The sequence below is a fragment of the Trichosurus vulpecula genome, chromosome 8 (genome assembly GCF_011100635.1).
Source record: "Trichosurus vulpecula isolate mTriVul1 chromosome 8, mTriVul1.pri, whole genome shotgun sequence".
Classification (NCBI taxonomy): domain Eukaryota; kingdom Metazoa; phylum Chordata; class Mammalia; order Diprotodontia; family Phalangeridae; genus Trichosurus; species Trichosurus vulpecula.
This window is the reverse complement of record NC_050580.1, coordinates 224,633,906-224,650,707: the sequence shown is the minus strand read 5'-3', so window position 1 is coordinate 224,650,707 and position 16,802 is coordinate 224,633,906. Positions and strand designations below refer to the sequence as shown.

Below are 16,802 nucleotides of genomic sequence, written 5' to 3'. Positions count from 1 at the left end.
AAGACAACTAGATCAAGTGCTTCTAAAACCTATGGCTGTGGAAGATTTCATAACTAAAAAAGAAAGATGTAAACACAAAAGATAAAAGAGACCCTTTTACTTATATGAAATTGAAAAGCTTTTGTATAAGCAAAATTAACACCTCTTAGGTAAGAAGGAAAGGAGATGTGGAAAAAATATTTGTATCAAAAATTTCTAAAAAAGGTCTGATATATGACACACAGGCAACAGACAGAAATATATGACCAAAAGCCATTGCAAATAGTTAAGCAATCAAAAGAGAAGAATAAACTTTAATCAAAAGAATTACAAACTATTAACAATCATATGAAGCACTGTTCCAAATCCCTAATAATTTCAGTTCTAATTTCATAGGGCTACCCATCTTCATTCTAAACATTTAATATTCTGTGAGATTTTACCCCATAACCAGCAAATTGGCAAAGATGATATAAGATGAGAATAGTCAATGTTGGAGGGGTTGTGGAAAGATAGGCACACTAATGCCATTTTGGTGGACCTGCATATTGTTTCAACCATTCTGGAAAGAATCTGAAATTACTCTATGAAAGTGACTTAAACATTCATACCTTTTTCTCCTGCAATCAGAGTATGAGTTCTGTGAGAGCAAGGATTGTCTCTCTTTTTCTTTTTATCCCCAGTTGTTTTACTCCCAGTTTTATCACAGTTCTCAGAACATAGTAAACACTTAATAAATTCTTCTTTATTCATTATGATTCCCTGCTTGACATATATGCCACAAAGAGGTCAATGATAAAAAGAAGGGTTTATATATATCAAAATATTTATAATAGCACTTTTTTAGTATCAAAGAAGCAGAAACAAAATACATTCCCATTATTTCAGAACAGCTAAACCAGTTGTGGTATGTGCATTTAGTACAATAGTACTGTAGGAAATGAAGAAAATGACGAATTCAGAGGCTTGCAGGAAGATTTATTTGAACTACTATAAAATGCAGTAAGGAGAACCAGAAAACACAATCACTTCAACAATATGAATAGAAACACACACTCTCTCTCACACAAACACACACACGCAAACACACAAAACTGAATCCTGTAAAATTATAATGATGAAAGTTGAGTCCAAGAAAACATATAAAAAGACACATAACCCTCCTCTTTGAAGATGATGGAGACTATGGGTATAAAACACTGCTATAATGTCAGACTTTTTATTTTTTTTGCTCTGTTGCTTAGTTTGGTTGAACTGGTATTTTTTTCCCCTTTTTAATTTTGTTATAAAAGGATGGTAGTCTAGGAAAGGAAGGAAGGAAGAAAGGAAGGAAGGAAGGAAGGAAGGAAGGAAGGAAGGAAGGAAGGAAGGAAGGAAGGAAGGAAGGAAGGAAGGAGAAAAAGAAGGATTTATTAAGCATCTACCATGTGCTTGGCAGTGCATTAAGAAATTTACAAATATTTATTTCTCACAACAACTCTGGGAAATAAGAGTTATTGTTATCAACTTCATTTTACTGTTGAGGAAACTGAGGTGTTCAGGGTGGACTGTCTAGGATGACATAGCTTAATAAGCATCTGAAACAACATTTGAACTCAGGTGTTCTTAACTCTAGGCCCAGAGCTCTATACACTGAATCACTTAGCCACATAAAAGATACTAGAAGATATAAATCCAAGTGTTATAAAAACGAAATATATCAATAAAGATTTTTTAAGATAAATAGTGGGTATTAGTAACTGAGTTATGCCTAGTAGCTATATACCTAGAATATCTAACTCAAGGAGGTCACTGATGAAAAGAAAGTCCTCATATACAACGAAATATTTATGTGTGAGCAAAGAACTAGAAACAAAGTTGAAGTATGATGACTGAGAAATGAATAAGCAAATTATGGTACATATATACGAAACTGTAAATATAATGAAGACAGAAAAGGTGGGAAAGACATGAGCTAATGCAAAGTGAATTAATATTATACATAATGACTTACAATAATGTAAATGGAAAGAATTACCACAGCATAAATGAAAGCGAATATTAGAAAATTATAAAAAGTTTGACACATTCCTTGATGACTTGAGGAGAGGTGAGCAGTCCATAGGAATGGAGTACTGCACATATTATCAAGTTTTTTTAAAAAATAATATAGTGAATAGTTTTGCTAACTGTGTTATTCTTCCTATTTCTCTTTTTTTCTTGTTTTGTACTATAGGATGGGTTTCTGGAAGGGTAAAATTACAAGGAGAAATTTAGTTAACGTAAAACCAAAAATATATAAATGAAATTTTATTTTTTAAAAAGATATGATATTCTCCTGAAAATATAATATGAACAGAAATTTAATTTGTAGCCCTAACTTTTCAAAAATTAAAAACAAAAAACAAGTCAAGAACTTAGAGTGTCCAACATTCTCTGGATCATGAGCTCTCACAACAAAAAAGAAATGGAACAGGGTATCAACATTTTTTGGATACATTTTTAGTCTGCTATTCTCAGGGGCTTTAATCAACAAAGACAAAATTTTTGCTCAAGACTGGTAAAAAGAATTTAAGTCATAAGTGCTTATGATGATATACAAAAGAAAAACAATAAATCATTCACTTAGTCATACTCAATATATTCTTGAATATTCATCAATATAGTGATTATTCAATATAAAATTATGAAAAAATTATCAACATCTTGGGGTTTTTGAAGCAAATATGCAAGAGGCACTTTAAAACACACCATCAAATCATTAAAATAACAATAAAGTAGAGATGAATGCAAAGTTATCAATTTTGGTTTTAAGTGAATTTTTATCCACTGACAATGAGAAGGGGTAGAAGGAACAGATGATCATAAATATAAAACAATTTAGAATAACATAAATGCAAAGAATTCAACTAGGAATTAAGGCATCCAAATTCATATCTCAGCTGTACCATTTAAATTAGCTATGTGACCTAAGGAAAGTATCCTAATGTCTCAGTCTCAATTTCCTCTTCTTTAAAAAAAAAGGGGGGGGGGGGTTGAAGTAAATTTTCTCCAAAATTTCTTCCAGCTCTAACTTTTCTTGCTTTTAAATAGAAAGAAAAACTATCGGGAAAATTCCACTCATTCAACAAAATTTATCAAGGGCCTTAGCTTCAGGCAGGTTACAAAGAAGTCAAAGACAAGGTCTTAACGAGTCTTGACAGGTATACAAAATGTACAAATCTAGGAGCACTCATTATGATCAGGCTTCAGAGAAGAAATCTAGGGGAAAATCGCTTACATCCATTTATTTAAATGAATGTGCTATTATTTTCTTAGAAACAAGTCAGAAAAGGTAAAATATGTCACTTTAAAAAGGTACATTCCACCTCTTTATCTAAGGGAGGAGAAACTGTTCATCTTCTGGAAAAGGAGAAGATACAGGGAGAACACAGAGTTCTTATTTCTTTTGAATCTCAAAGGAATTGATCACAAATCTGCATAATCAAACAAAAGAATCCAAATTTTAATGCAATATATTTCAGGCAGCTTTAATGATGGATAAATTTTAGTGAATACCCAAACAGGTGAAAGGCTGAGTGAGAAGAGAAAAAAAATAATTATTTGAAAACGAAATGTTAAACAAAAAAAAATGCAGCTATATCTTTCCTAAGAAATCAAAACCCAGTGGATTCTTGAGTATTCAATAACATTAATTCAGGATTCACCCTCTTACTTGTTAGGAATATATATAATACTGAATAGTACCACTTAATAATCTAATAAAAAAAGAAATCAGATAACATAAAACATATTAAAAAGTCGACTTCTTTAATTAGTAACTTAACTGACAGAATTATGCAGTGATTGAACAAATCTGTTCAGAGGCTATTTTCTCATTTTGCAACAGAGATAAACCTAGTACAATGTCAGAAACTCCTTTTTCTAAGCAATCATGAAATAGAAAAAGATTTCCCACTGGGTTCAGTACTGTTAGTCTAACAATAAGCAAAACCTGAAACAAACCTATTCATCTTAATTCTAAGTGCCACATATACACTATGTTCACATAAAATGATGTACTCTAAACATGTAAATTTTCAAATATCAAGGTACACAAGATATTGTTTCATAATTCAAAAGAACTATGATTTCACCACTGTGGACATTTCCTCTAACAATGTAAATCATCACCCCTCAATACCTTAGCATAGTCTTCTAAGTCACTATGGTAAAAACAAAACAAAACAAATTCATCAAGTGGCTAACCTCCTAAGTTCAAACTTAGGTATGCTAAATCCTGAATGACAGTTTGTCCCAATGTCCACACTAGAAGTTTTTCTGGTTTGATAGGAAATGTTAGAGCCTTAGAGAACCTTGGAACATTCACTATGATTAAGAATCAGAGGAGATATTTAAGGGAGAATCACTTTTACATGTTTATTTAAATGATGGCAGCATCATCTTCATAGAAACAAGTTAGTAAAGGCATAACATGTCACTTTAAACAGATATGTTACACTTTGTTAGCTATGGCACAAGGAAGGGTTCATCTTCTGGAAAAAGTGAAGATACAGAGAGGGCAGAGCATGCTGCTGTCTTTTCTTCCTGCACTTTTCAGCAGAGCGGACAAGACAGAAGGCCTAATCAGAATATTCTTTTTCCTTCAAAAACCTTCCCTTCAAAACTTTAAAGCATATAATCAGAATATTTTTTACCCCAAATCCCAGTTTTGAATTCTAGAAATGCCTCTAACTGTTCACAGCAACAATGGTGGGGGGGGGGGGGGGCACTGAATTGTAAATTATGCAAAGATGACAAAATTATGACCCTTATTAATATGGTTTTACTGACATAAAACTGTCTTATTGTCATTAACTTCCAAAATTATTTTTTATTCCTCCAGATAATCTTTTACTCATATCAGTAAATCATTATTGTAACTCTTGTAATAACCCATTAATACAGTTATTACAAACTCCTGGCAACTTAGGTTTCTACTACAGGGGAACAAAAGATTTGTACTTGATCCCATACCTTCTTAATATTTTTTGACATGCTCATCAAATTTACAGATGACCCAAACTTGGGGCAGACCATTAACACACCAGATAACAGAATACAGAGCTAGAAATAGCTTAACAGGGAGGAGTGTTGGGCTAACTTTAATAAGAAATTCAAAAGGGGTAAATGTAAAGTCTTACACTTGGATTGAAAAAAATCAATTTCACAAGTACAATATAGGGAAGGCATAGTTATAAAGCAGTTCATTTAAAAAATATTCACTGAGAGTTGAGGGGATTACAAGTTTAATAAGAGTCAGTGGTCTGATGAAACAGCAAAAAAAAAAAAAAAGTTAATGTTATCAGCAACTGGAGCAATATGTTGTTTTGGGCATCTTTTCCACCCCATCTCACCACCCTCCCCAAGTTTAGAAAGGACATTGTTAAATTGAAGAGAATCCAGAGAATAGCAACCAGGAAGGTCAAGAACTCTGAACCTATTGTGGATTAAAAGCACTGGGGATGTTTAGATTGGAGAAAAGAATACTAAAAGGAAACATGTGGTAAAGGGATTAGACTTTGTTCAGTTTGGACCCAGAGTAGGAGTAAATAGTGGAAGGTGCAAAGAAACAAATTTTAGATTTAATGTAAAAAAAAAAAAGACTTATTAATAACTGCAGCTATCCCAATAGTGGAATAGAGTTAGTACAGTCCACCTCACTGAAGGTCTTCAAGCAGAGTCTGTATGACTAATTATCAGGTATATAATAAATAGTAAGGATACTTATTTCTTGAATGGATTAAGCTAGATGGTCACTGAGTTCCCTTCCTCCACCAAAAAATTGTGATGTTCTATAAGTAAACTTCCTAATTTATACTTCAACCACTGAAAAGCATAGAAAACAATAATATTTGTTTTGAACCATCAGTTACGATTTAGCTGAAATTAGATTGTTTCACTATAATCAGGGTTCTTACAAGGATTAAATAAGATAATGAATATAAAATACTTTGTAAGTCTTAAAAGACTACAATAACAATTGATTATCATCATTATCACCCTACATTTATATTGTAGAGGCTGGGCCACATGTATAGGTCTTTTCTTTACAGAGTTCTGCTATTTTACGTTACAAGGAACAAGTAAATTTGTAAAAATAAGTCAAGTCTTTGCCTTTTGAGGTTGTAGAGGAATGAGGGTGCCTGCCACTTTAGTTCTCTGGACGGCCCAGACTGTGTCTTTCCCCTTTTTTTCTTTCTCACAAAGCCATGGAATTTGTCTCATTTTCTGGTTCCATCTAGAATACTTCCTCATTCAATTCCATGGATGCACATTTACAACTTCTTCCCTTCTCTGAAATAAGCATACAAAATTTCTTTAGGTTTCCTAAGGGTTTTCACTACTGGAAGATAGAGGGAAATAAAAAGATAGAGTGAAAAAAATATAAGATTTCTTTAAATGCCATTTATAGACCTTTCATTAACCCATCTCTTAATTTGGTTTAAGGAGCTAAAACTTCTTTTTCAACAATCAGCTTCCTCGACTGTAAAATGGGGGGGAGGGGTAATAATATCATCTACTTTCCAAGGTTGTTGTGAGGATCATATGAGATATTTGTAAAGTGCTTGGCACAGAGTAGGCACTACATAAATGCTAGCCATTATTAATATTATTATCTAGCTGAGATGCAGACTGTAATCAAAGTTCCTATAACATTAAAAACTATTAAGTATAAATCAATCAGCTATTATTATTCTCTTTTATTACTTTGAATTTTTCTAGCCCCTGTGGATAAAAATTATGAAGAAGTCTTATTTTGTTTCCTCTATCCTTTCGGGAAGCTCTATAGACAACAGAATGCAACAAGAGGGACAAGAGTGGCTCTTATGCATACACAAAGGATTTAAAAAAAAACACTTCACACTTAAAAGATAATTAGATTGATGTCTCAATCTAAATAGTCCTCTGGATTTAGAACAAAAGTCAAATATCAGTTGTTCATAGAGAGAGAGTATCTTTTTCTTTCCCTTTATTTTTGATGGGCTATGAATTATCTCCACCTGTGCCTCAACTATAATCCAAATTGGTAGAGAGGCTAAATGATGAGCCAACTTCCTCATTCTCAGTGTTACTTGGGAGTTTGCACTGAGTTTACAACACAAGATAAGAATCAGTTATATTTTAACTAATTGTCTATAATATTTCTATCTGCTGATATCAGTCTGAAATGGACCGTTCTATTGAGAGGAAACTTTCAGCTGTTATTCTGAAAATGGTCATTTAAAGTCATAGTAGTTTCATGCTTATGTATCACACTAAAAAAACTATAATATGATATGATGGAAAGATAATGGATTATGAGTCAGACCTGGTTCTTGCAAAAAACCTTTCTTCATCTCAGTTTCATCACAGCAAAATGAGGAAGCTCAACTACATTCCCATTATAAAATTAAGTAGCAGCACTGCTATGTTCTTTGTATCCTAAGACAATTTTGTTAACAATTAAATACTTAAAATAGAAAAAAAAATGAGCCTAAATGGATAGCCATGCATTTAAACCTTTTAAAATTAAATGATAGGTGATACCATATACCTTTTAAAGGACAATGGCTTGGTACAAAATTTTGCCAGTTTGAAAGTCAAGGTAAAACACTACAGTCTTCACAACTGAGTCTTTTACTACTTCTGAAACTTTTTAAAATAATGAAAGATGCAAACTAAAAGAGGTTAAGGAAAAACTGTTTAAATATAGCCAACCAAACCAGGAGGCCTAGGTTTAGACTGCTTTACCTGTACACTTTTCCAAGATTAATAGGACACCTCTAATGATGAATTGCTTGAGGATTTTATGTAGAAAATAAATGACCAACATTTTCTACATTTTATGTAGAAAAATTTATAAAAAAGAAATACATAATGAATTACTTTCCAAGGAAAGATAATGGATGATTCTTTGGCCCAGAAGAGACCACCAAATTATGATTTAAAAAGTCCTTATTCTGACTTTAAAATTTTTAACCTGATCTACTGAACAATTAATCAAGATTTTGCTAAAGCAATATTAATCTAGTATATTTTTTTTACAATTTAAGTGTGATTTATGTCATTTAAAATCTATTAGGTTTTTACCCTTTTCTGAAAAAAAAATCTCATTAGCATTGAACTGTTATAACTGTTTTAGTCAGGGCAGTAAATAAAAGAGGAATTAGATTTGTTTCCTGGAAGACAGAGTTAGGACCAATAAGTAGAAGTTACAGTAAGGCAGACTTCAAGCTGAGTATAAAGTAAAACTTCCTAATGTTTAAAACAAACCCAAAATAAGATATGCATCCTCAAAAGGCACTGAGTTAATTATCACTAGAGGTCTTTGGAATTTGGATGATCACTTGTCAGAGACAAAGAGGAAATGAAACTTTGAATAGAGATTTAGCATCCTTTAAAATCTGTAATTCCATAATTAAGGGGTATACTACTTTGGGGGCATAAAAATACCTCCAATTATTCTTTTAGGGTATTAGAATATCATATAATTACAGTGGCCATACATTACCAAAACAAAAATTGGGACGCATGAAACAAATTTCAAATAACTTCTAACCATAAAGTCACTAGTACTTGAAAAATATTCACCTTAAAATCTCATGAGGTGGTCCATCAATTTTGCCTTGCTACCAATTGTAACTGACATGGACCAAGAAATGTTTGTGGATTTTACTATTAGAAATATTGTGCCCCAAAGCTGTTGCCATCACCAGCTATGCCATATCCTCCACTACTTGGATACATAACTATAGATACATGTACAGTGGACTAATGTGCACATATTTTCATGACTTTCTCACTCTTTCCCTTGCCACAACCCTAGCTCCAGTCATGTCCACACCATGTCACTTACACTTTGTCTATCCTCCTCATCTTGTTCCCACCAGAATTTAGACTCTGTCCCTAGAATCTTGGGCTCTGATAGATGAGTTTTTGTTTTATTTTGTCTGAAAACAGGCCTCCGTGTCACTTCTTTGCCAATTTCAAACCACACACTCTTGCCATCTGCCCGACCCTCCCTCCCATTTTCCAGTTTCTCTTCTTATGTTATCTCCCCACATTGGAATGTAAGTTCTTTGTAGTCTACCGTACTCGCTTTTTATTTCTGTTCCCAGGACTTATACAGTGCCTAGTACAAAGCATCACTGAATAAATGCTTCATCATTCATTTATTTATTCATTAATTTTTTTGTGATAATGCTTACCAATTCAATTCTTCACTTAATTGCTATTTACTAAAATATTAGAATTTGGGGGATATTTTTAATAGAGATAATGGAAAAGAATATTGGAAACTAGAAATGTCCCTGAAAATTTGGGACACATGGTCACCATACATATAACTGCAGCCATACAGGCAATTTGAGAAAACTTACCTGCCTTGCATTTTCAGTAGCTGTTTGTTGGCTGCTGCTGAGAGCCACCAGAGCAGGATGATATGGTGGGGATCCAGAGACACCAAAAACCATGGCAGGCTTCTTCCTGGCAGCTAAAACATAGGGAGCAGATAAATGGTCACCTGCCCCATATGATCCACATGACCCTATAAGTGACCCTGATTTGGTGCTCAATATTTTTCACTTTATCCCCTTGTTGCTTCTGAAAGAGTTTTTCTACCACAGTAGACAGCTTAAACCCAGAGAACAATTTATTCACTGGGAAAAAATGTGTCTACAAAGTTACAAAGCATCTAAATAAAGTGTAATGGAAATAAGAATATGCTCAACATTCCTCAAGAAACAGCTACCTCATACTTTACTGGATAATCCTATTATGATTATATAAGCTTCATTTTTCTTGGGCCAGGTTTTAGGACTTGATAAAAAATGAATATAATGTCTTTCACTCCAAAATGCTTCACTGGCTAGTTGGTCATTTAATGTAAATAGCTTACACAACAACATAAAAGTAATACCAAGAAAGTTGACAGAAAAGAATACAACCTTTCAAAATGTTGGAAAGTTACCTACTAATAAAGGATGTGGCAACCTAAAACTCTGTGTGAATATTAAATTCTAAGTACAGTAATTAGAGGTTATATGACATGAAAAATAAAGTATCATCAAAAATGTATCTGCAACACAGAAGATACTAAGACGCTATCACTTAAAATAGAACTAGTGGATTGATAAATAACTAAAGTATTAAGTATAAAGTGTTATTTGGGTCTTTACAAAAGGGAAGCTGCTATTGGGCCAGCTAAGAAGTTGAACTTGAAGCATCGATTTTATTTGGCCATACTGTTTAAAGTTTAAAAAGCAGTATTTTAAACAATAAGATAGTTATTCCTGAAATTTCTCCTAGACTTGTCAAGCTTTATCTAATTATTTTTTGCCTGATCCATAACAAAAAGTCAATACAGCCATTCTAGAGAACAGCAAAGTCTATGGGTACAATATGGACATATGTATAAAAAATACCAGGAAAATTTCCAACCTATTACAGTATTTATACACAAGTTTTAAATTACGTTAGCACCCTATGGTTTTATATACTAGACAAAATAACTGTTTGGCAGCAGTGTACAAAGAGTTAAAAAAAAATCCAGGTGCAACAAAGACTATAAAGCAACCTTGGTCACTAACAATAGAAAGGTATCAATTTCTATTTATGCTCCTTCAAGCAATAAAGCCTCTTCTCTTATTCCTTCCCTTTATCTTTCTTCTAGTAAACAAAGAGTTTTTGAGAAAACTGAGCACTTATTTTGAGAAAGATTGGATTGCTCTTTGATCAGGGACAGAATTTCTCCATTATTAAACTGAAATCAAGAAGAGTTAAATCCAACATGATAAAGGGCTAATAATTTAAAGCAGACTTGATCACATCAGTACTGAAGAACTCAATGTCATACAAAGAAAATGAAAAAGCAGCAAGACAGGAGCATCTGACAGGATAGATCTTTTAGATCTGTCATCTTGGAAGAAAAGTTTTATGACCACACATAATCAAATACATTATTTTGCAATGAAAATTCTTAATTTTATTACAAAATGTTATTCAAATAGAATATAATTTTATTGGTTTGCTTTCCTGTAATCCCTTTCTTGGACCCTTTCTCCATTTCTCTTCAAAAAGAAACAGATTTATAATACAAATTACCACAAAAATTAAAGGCAGTACTGGGCAGAGTTATGAGGGTCACTAAGTCTTGGCTCATACTTTCCAAAGTCAGCTTTTCCAGAGTTGCCTTTGGATTGATTTGACCAGAGTACCAGGCACATGACTGCCTTCCACAGCGGTCTGACTCTTAATATGAGAGATTTACTAGATGTTACAAGTGCATAAAATGTGGAAACATGAGGAAATACACATTATACCATAACATGCTATATTTCGACTTCTCAGATATACAGGGTGTTCCTAAAGTCTGGACACATAGGCAAAAATTCCTATTTTCAAAAAATGGAATGACTGAAATTTTCAACATTTTATTTAATTGGAATATTAACAAATAACATCTTCAACTTAAAATAACATCATATGATTTTATATTCATATTCCAAGAGTGAATGTGCTAAAATTAACGGCAATGTGGAGTTACTTAATTATTGCATTGACTTCATGTGAATCTTGCAAAGTTCATCAACTTTTGCATCACAAATGATGGAAATAATATTGAAGATGTTATTTGTTAATATTCCAATTAAATAAAATGTTGAAAATTTCAGTCATTTCATTTCTTGAAAATATGCAGTTTTGCCTATGTATCCAGACTTTAGGAACACCCTGTATTAACTCAATATTCATTTAACTCACGGTTTGACAAATCTTAAATGCAAGGTAATCATGACATCTAGTAATTTAAACAAACCTCGTTCACACATATTTTACTATCACAACAACTTAAAGAGAATGTGTCTGCAAGACCAAAAAGCATTACTTAGTCTGAGGGCTCCTAGAAACTTCTTACTTGCCACCTATAATAAGCACTCTTGCCTATGAATATTTCAGAAATGGAAAAAGGAAGGGTGACGTTTCAGACAGGATGGCATAAGAGATTATTAGCTAGAAAGGTTTCTAGCTGCTTTGCATATGGCCGAAGGATTACACTGGCTAGATGTGCTCCTTAAACCTTTCCAGAGGTCTAAATACTCTGAACCTCTCTCTCTTCTACAAATTCCTGAGAAATGTAATTTGGGTCTTGATATGATGTTGGGAACAATGCTCTATGGCAACATGATGCTTTCCTGTTTTACCTTTTCATCTATTTTTCCTTGAAAGCTATAAAAAGTTATCTGGCTCCTAAATTTGAGGCAAGATTCAAAGCAAATTTATTGAGTTCTAGCCTGATTCACAGCAAAATTCACAGATATACAAAATTCACAGATAAAACTAATGGCAGCAATTCTCACACTTTCTTAGTCTATAGAAACCTCTTTGGCAGGGTAAGAAAATTCATCTCTTAACTATGCCACTTCCTACTGGGGGAAAAAATTAACTCACTACTCAAAGTTAATGTAAACAACTGCCATGATTTTGAAGATATATTAATGAGGTGAATGAAAATTCAAATTGATCATTCAACAAATATTTAAGGTGCTACCAAGCTATGTCATGCCTTATGGGAAGAAACAAAGAAGTCAGATTTAACAATCTTAACAAAGTCAAAAGAGAATTTATTACCTTTCCCATCAAATCTATATCATTTTTCTGAAGTTCTCTATTTCTATAAAGGGTACCACCAACCTCAGCATAATTCTCAATTCTCGAGCTAGAACTATCCCTCACTTCTTATTGTTGTTCATCCTTCATTTTCAAAGAGGAACAATGACATACATCCAATGAATGGCCAAATCTTTCTGCCTCCATGGTATCTCTCATATTTGATCCATTCTCACTGCTCACTTAGCTACCAGCTTAGTTCAGGCTCTTAATTATCTCTCATTTGGACTACTCAAAGAGGCATTTAATTGCTCCTCATTCCTCAAGTCTCCACTCATTCCACTTCATTCTCTATGTAGCTGCCAAAATGGTATTCTTTAAGCTACGGTTTGACTACGTCATTCCTCTACTTAACAAACTAGAATGACTCTCTACTACCTCTCAGATAAAAATATAAACTTTTTTTTTGTTGGGGGAAGGGGCAATAAAGTACTTTACAACCTGGCTTTACTATTACTTTCCAGCCTAATTATATATTACTCCCCTTCCAACATTCTACTGTCCAGGAAAATTGGCCTTGTTGTGACAAAAATATGAATTTCCCATCTCCACGATTCTGCATTGACTATCCATCCACTGGCCTGAAATGTACTTCTTCCTCATTGTCTCCTCTAAGAATTTCTTCTTCAAGACATATCAATTGCCACCTTTTACAAGAAGCCTTTCCTGATCTACCCAGGTACTAATACCTTCCCTCCCCAAATTGCCTTATTTTGTTTATTGTATAAATGTGTTTATACAGAAATACATACACACAAGAAGACTTATGTACATATACTTATTGTACATACATATCAGCAGCTAGATGGCAGAATACGGTAAGAGGCCTAGAATCAGGAAGACCTGAGTTCAAATTCAGCCTCATAAAGTTACTAGCTCTGGGCAAATCATTTAACCTCTATTTTTCTCAGTTTCCTCATATGTAAAATGAGGACAATAATAGCACCTACCTCTCAGGGTTTTTAAGAGAAACAAATGAGATACTGTAAGATGCTTACCACAAGGTCTGGTACAGAATAAGAGCCATATGTATTTGAGCTATTATTATCATGTTTTTGTTTTAGTTGTTCTTTTCTTCGAAAACAGAAGTAAGCTCCTTGAGGGCAAAGAACTTGTTTCATTATAGTTGTTGTTTCTATCCCTAGCACCTGAACAGTGCCTGGAACATAGTAGAAATGTTTGCTAACTGACTGATTCCCTACATTGATGAAACTTACAAACTACCTGAAGGAATAAGAACTACATATATGAAAAATTAAACAGCAATACAAAAGTTTCCACATGTCATTAAATGATTTAGTGTTACATAAAAAAATATAGTAAGTATTGTAAAGTTAAAGAAAGTGATTATTGTGACAAATAATTGGGGGGGGTAAAGTTAGATTTTTACGAATAACTATAAGTTACAGGAGGCAAAATCTGGGAGAAGGCATGGAGGGAGAAATACACTGCAATTTGTTTAAGTGAGTAATTACCCCTGTGTGGCTAAAGTAGAAAGTACATATACAAAGAGTATAGCATTAAGGCAGAATTCACGACTTCAAAGAAAATCACGAATTTGCCTGAATGCTATATCTGGGGGCAAGGATGGGATCGCTAGGTATAAGATCTCTATTTAGAACCAGAAGGACTTCTGAGGAAGTGATGAATATCCCAGGGTAGGAGGATCCATTTTATTCCTCCCTAGCAAAGGAATGGGCTAAAGGAGTCTGACTCTGTGAAAACTGGGAACCAAGACTACAGAGAGGAGATCCTAGGGATTTGGAAAGATGTTTACAAGAGGTTAGAATTCAGTCAGGGGCATCACTATCTAGGCCAAGTTGGATGGTATTATCAGCATACGGGCTAGCATATGAAAGATTTATATTAAGTGAAAGAAATGGGGGTACTCCAATGCCACGGCAAGATGGGGAATCTCAGACAGCAAGAGAACAAGTTGTCGCTCAAGAGTCTACTGACTCAAATGAGAATTTTTCTGTTAATGTGGCGAGGAGCAACAGGAGGCCAAATGGGCCAAGAGTACATTTCAACTCAGCCAAGGTTAAGCCTGACCATGGTGACAGGAGAAGGGAGTTGAGAGAAAACAAGACAATGCCAGGGGCGGAGGCACTAAATGATATTAGGGTTCAGGATGTCCCTCACACAGAGAATGAGAAACTGTTAAATACTCAGACAGACGTTGGTCCCATATGAAGGAGGAGGATGGAAACCCAAGGTGACAATTCAGTTACGAGGGAAGTTCTGGAAGATCTTTCACAGCAAGAGATCACAGACATTTTACGTAGATTCACCCAAAGAATGGGAGAATCATTAATATCTTGGATGGTAAGAATCAGTGACCAAGGGGCCAGTGGATCAGTAGATATGGTGGATTGTATGGAATTCATAGGTATCAGCCAGGACTCTGTAGTTCAGCAAGCATTTAGGGATTATCATCAGCAAGAAGATGGTGATAGCAGGACTAATCTGTTGGCGTTAGCCACTGAGGGATGTACTTAAAAAAATATCCTACTAATTCTATGTGGCCCACTGGGAATAAACCTTGGTATTTACTTAGAGATTGTATCATAAAACTAAAGGAGGAGGTAATGAAGACTGCTATCATGATAGGAACTGCACATACATATTACAATGATCCCTTGGGAGTCACTCAAAGGAATTTAATAGTTAAGACAGCTCCTCCTGCTTAAAAACACCTAATTTTGACTGTTACTTGGGGAAATAGGGAGCTGTCTTTCAGTGGTGATAGATAAGATTTTACAGTTAAATGACTTAGGAGAATGGGGAAGAGATAGATCTCCTCAAGAGAGGAGAGTGAATAGCCAGCAGATTTAGGGCCAAAATAAAGTGAAGAGAAAAGAAATGTTCACTGCTCTATTGAGAGCAGGGGTAGATTTTGAAATGATAAATGGCATTCCAACCAATGAACTGTACAGAATGTGCCAAGATAAGGGACCTGATAACAGAGAAATGAGAACTGTCCCTATAGACACTACACATTCTGAACCTTTGCACCTGAGTTTGTCACACCTTCAGGGAGACTCAGATTAGATAAATGCCACAAGCCACTCAGAGGGAATGTGATCTTGCGTGATCAACAGATGAAAGTTTGGATCTTGGAGAAAAAGCCTTGAGGGCAATCCTAGTCTCTATCTAGGATGGGATCCTCCTGGCTTAGTTTCTTCATTGTGTTCCTTTTGAAAAGAAACATTTCCTATCTGAGTTTGGCAATGAGATTGAATCTTTGCATAATTGGAGTCTCAAGCAAAATGGAGATGATTTCATTTGAAGGGTAATAGCCCATACCTTAACTTTGTTGTTAGTTCTGTCTCCTTTAGGCTTAAGTACCCTAAGTATCCTACACTTTCAGAGACTGACTGCCTAAGCACCTAGCATTCCTGGAGTTCCTGCCAGCTTGCTAAAGAAATGATCTCTTGAATGGGACTCTTGACCTCTTGGGGCAGGGACAGCTCTACATCCAATGTCAGCAAGAAGAAGCTATGGAGAATGAGACCTTCGCCCCTTACCCCAAGATTTTGAGCCCCATTCGTTCAAGGTGTGGGGGGGAATGATGATACTGTTCTGTGTACTTATTTTGTAGTATCCTTGTTGTACTGTTATATTGTTATGGTATTGATACCAGTTTCCCATTGACCTATGTAATGGATACAAAGATCTAGGGGCCGACAAGTGAGCCATGTAGTCACTCTGATGATGAGATGTTATGTTAAGTGTTTTGCAAATGTTATGCTCATTTCGAGGGGATTCTATTGTACTAGGAAAAAAAAAGAGTTTGTACCTATTTAGACACAAGTTGCCTACATAATGGACATGAAAGATCTTGGGGCTGAATTTAAAGGCAATCAGTAAGTGAGAAGATCTACACCCCATCCCCAGGTGGGGCCAGTGAAGTGAAGTCTGATTAGAGCTACACTCCTAAGTGGGCACCAAACCCCTAACTACTAGGTGCTAAGCCAATGTCCCAGGGTCCTAAGGGGAGTTGCTAAGACCAGAGCCAATAGTAGGTGCCTAAGTTCTGGTCGCTCTCAGATGATGTTCCAGTCCATTGGATGATGTCTAAGGACTATGTAAAAAGAGAGAACAGAGCTTGGAGAAGCAGATGTGGTGGAAGCAGGAGGAGGAGGAGCAGCAGAAGC

The 16,802-nt window shown here is 34.7% G+C and overlaps 1 protein-coding gene across 4 annotated transcripts in view; it reads right to left on the bottom strand.

Moving 5' to 3' along the window:
• GPHN (gephyrin) overlaps window positions 1–16,802 on the bottom strand; it is an 885,721-nt gene that overhangs the window by 704,482 nt on the left and 164,437 nt on the right. The window contains exon 2 of one of the 4 annotated variants that reach the window (XM_036769506.1): window positions 9,360–9,472. The exons of the other annotated variants lie outside the window; for them this stretch is intronic. The gene's annotated coding sequence lies outside the window, so the exon portion shown is untranslated. The remainder of the gene's footprint in view (window positions 1–9,359; window positions 9,473–16,802) is intronic. 4 annotated transcript variants of the gene reach the window in all.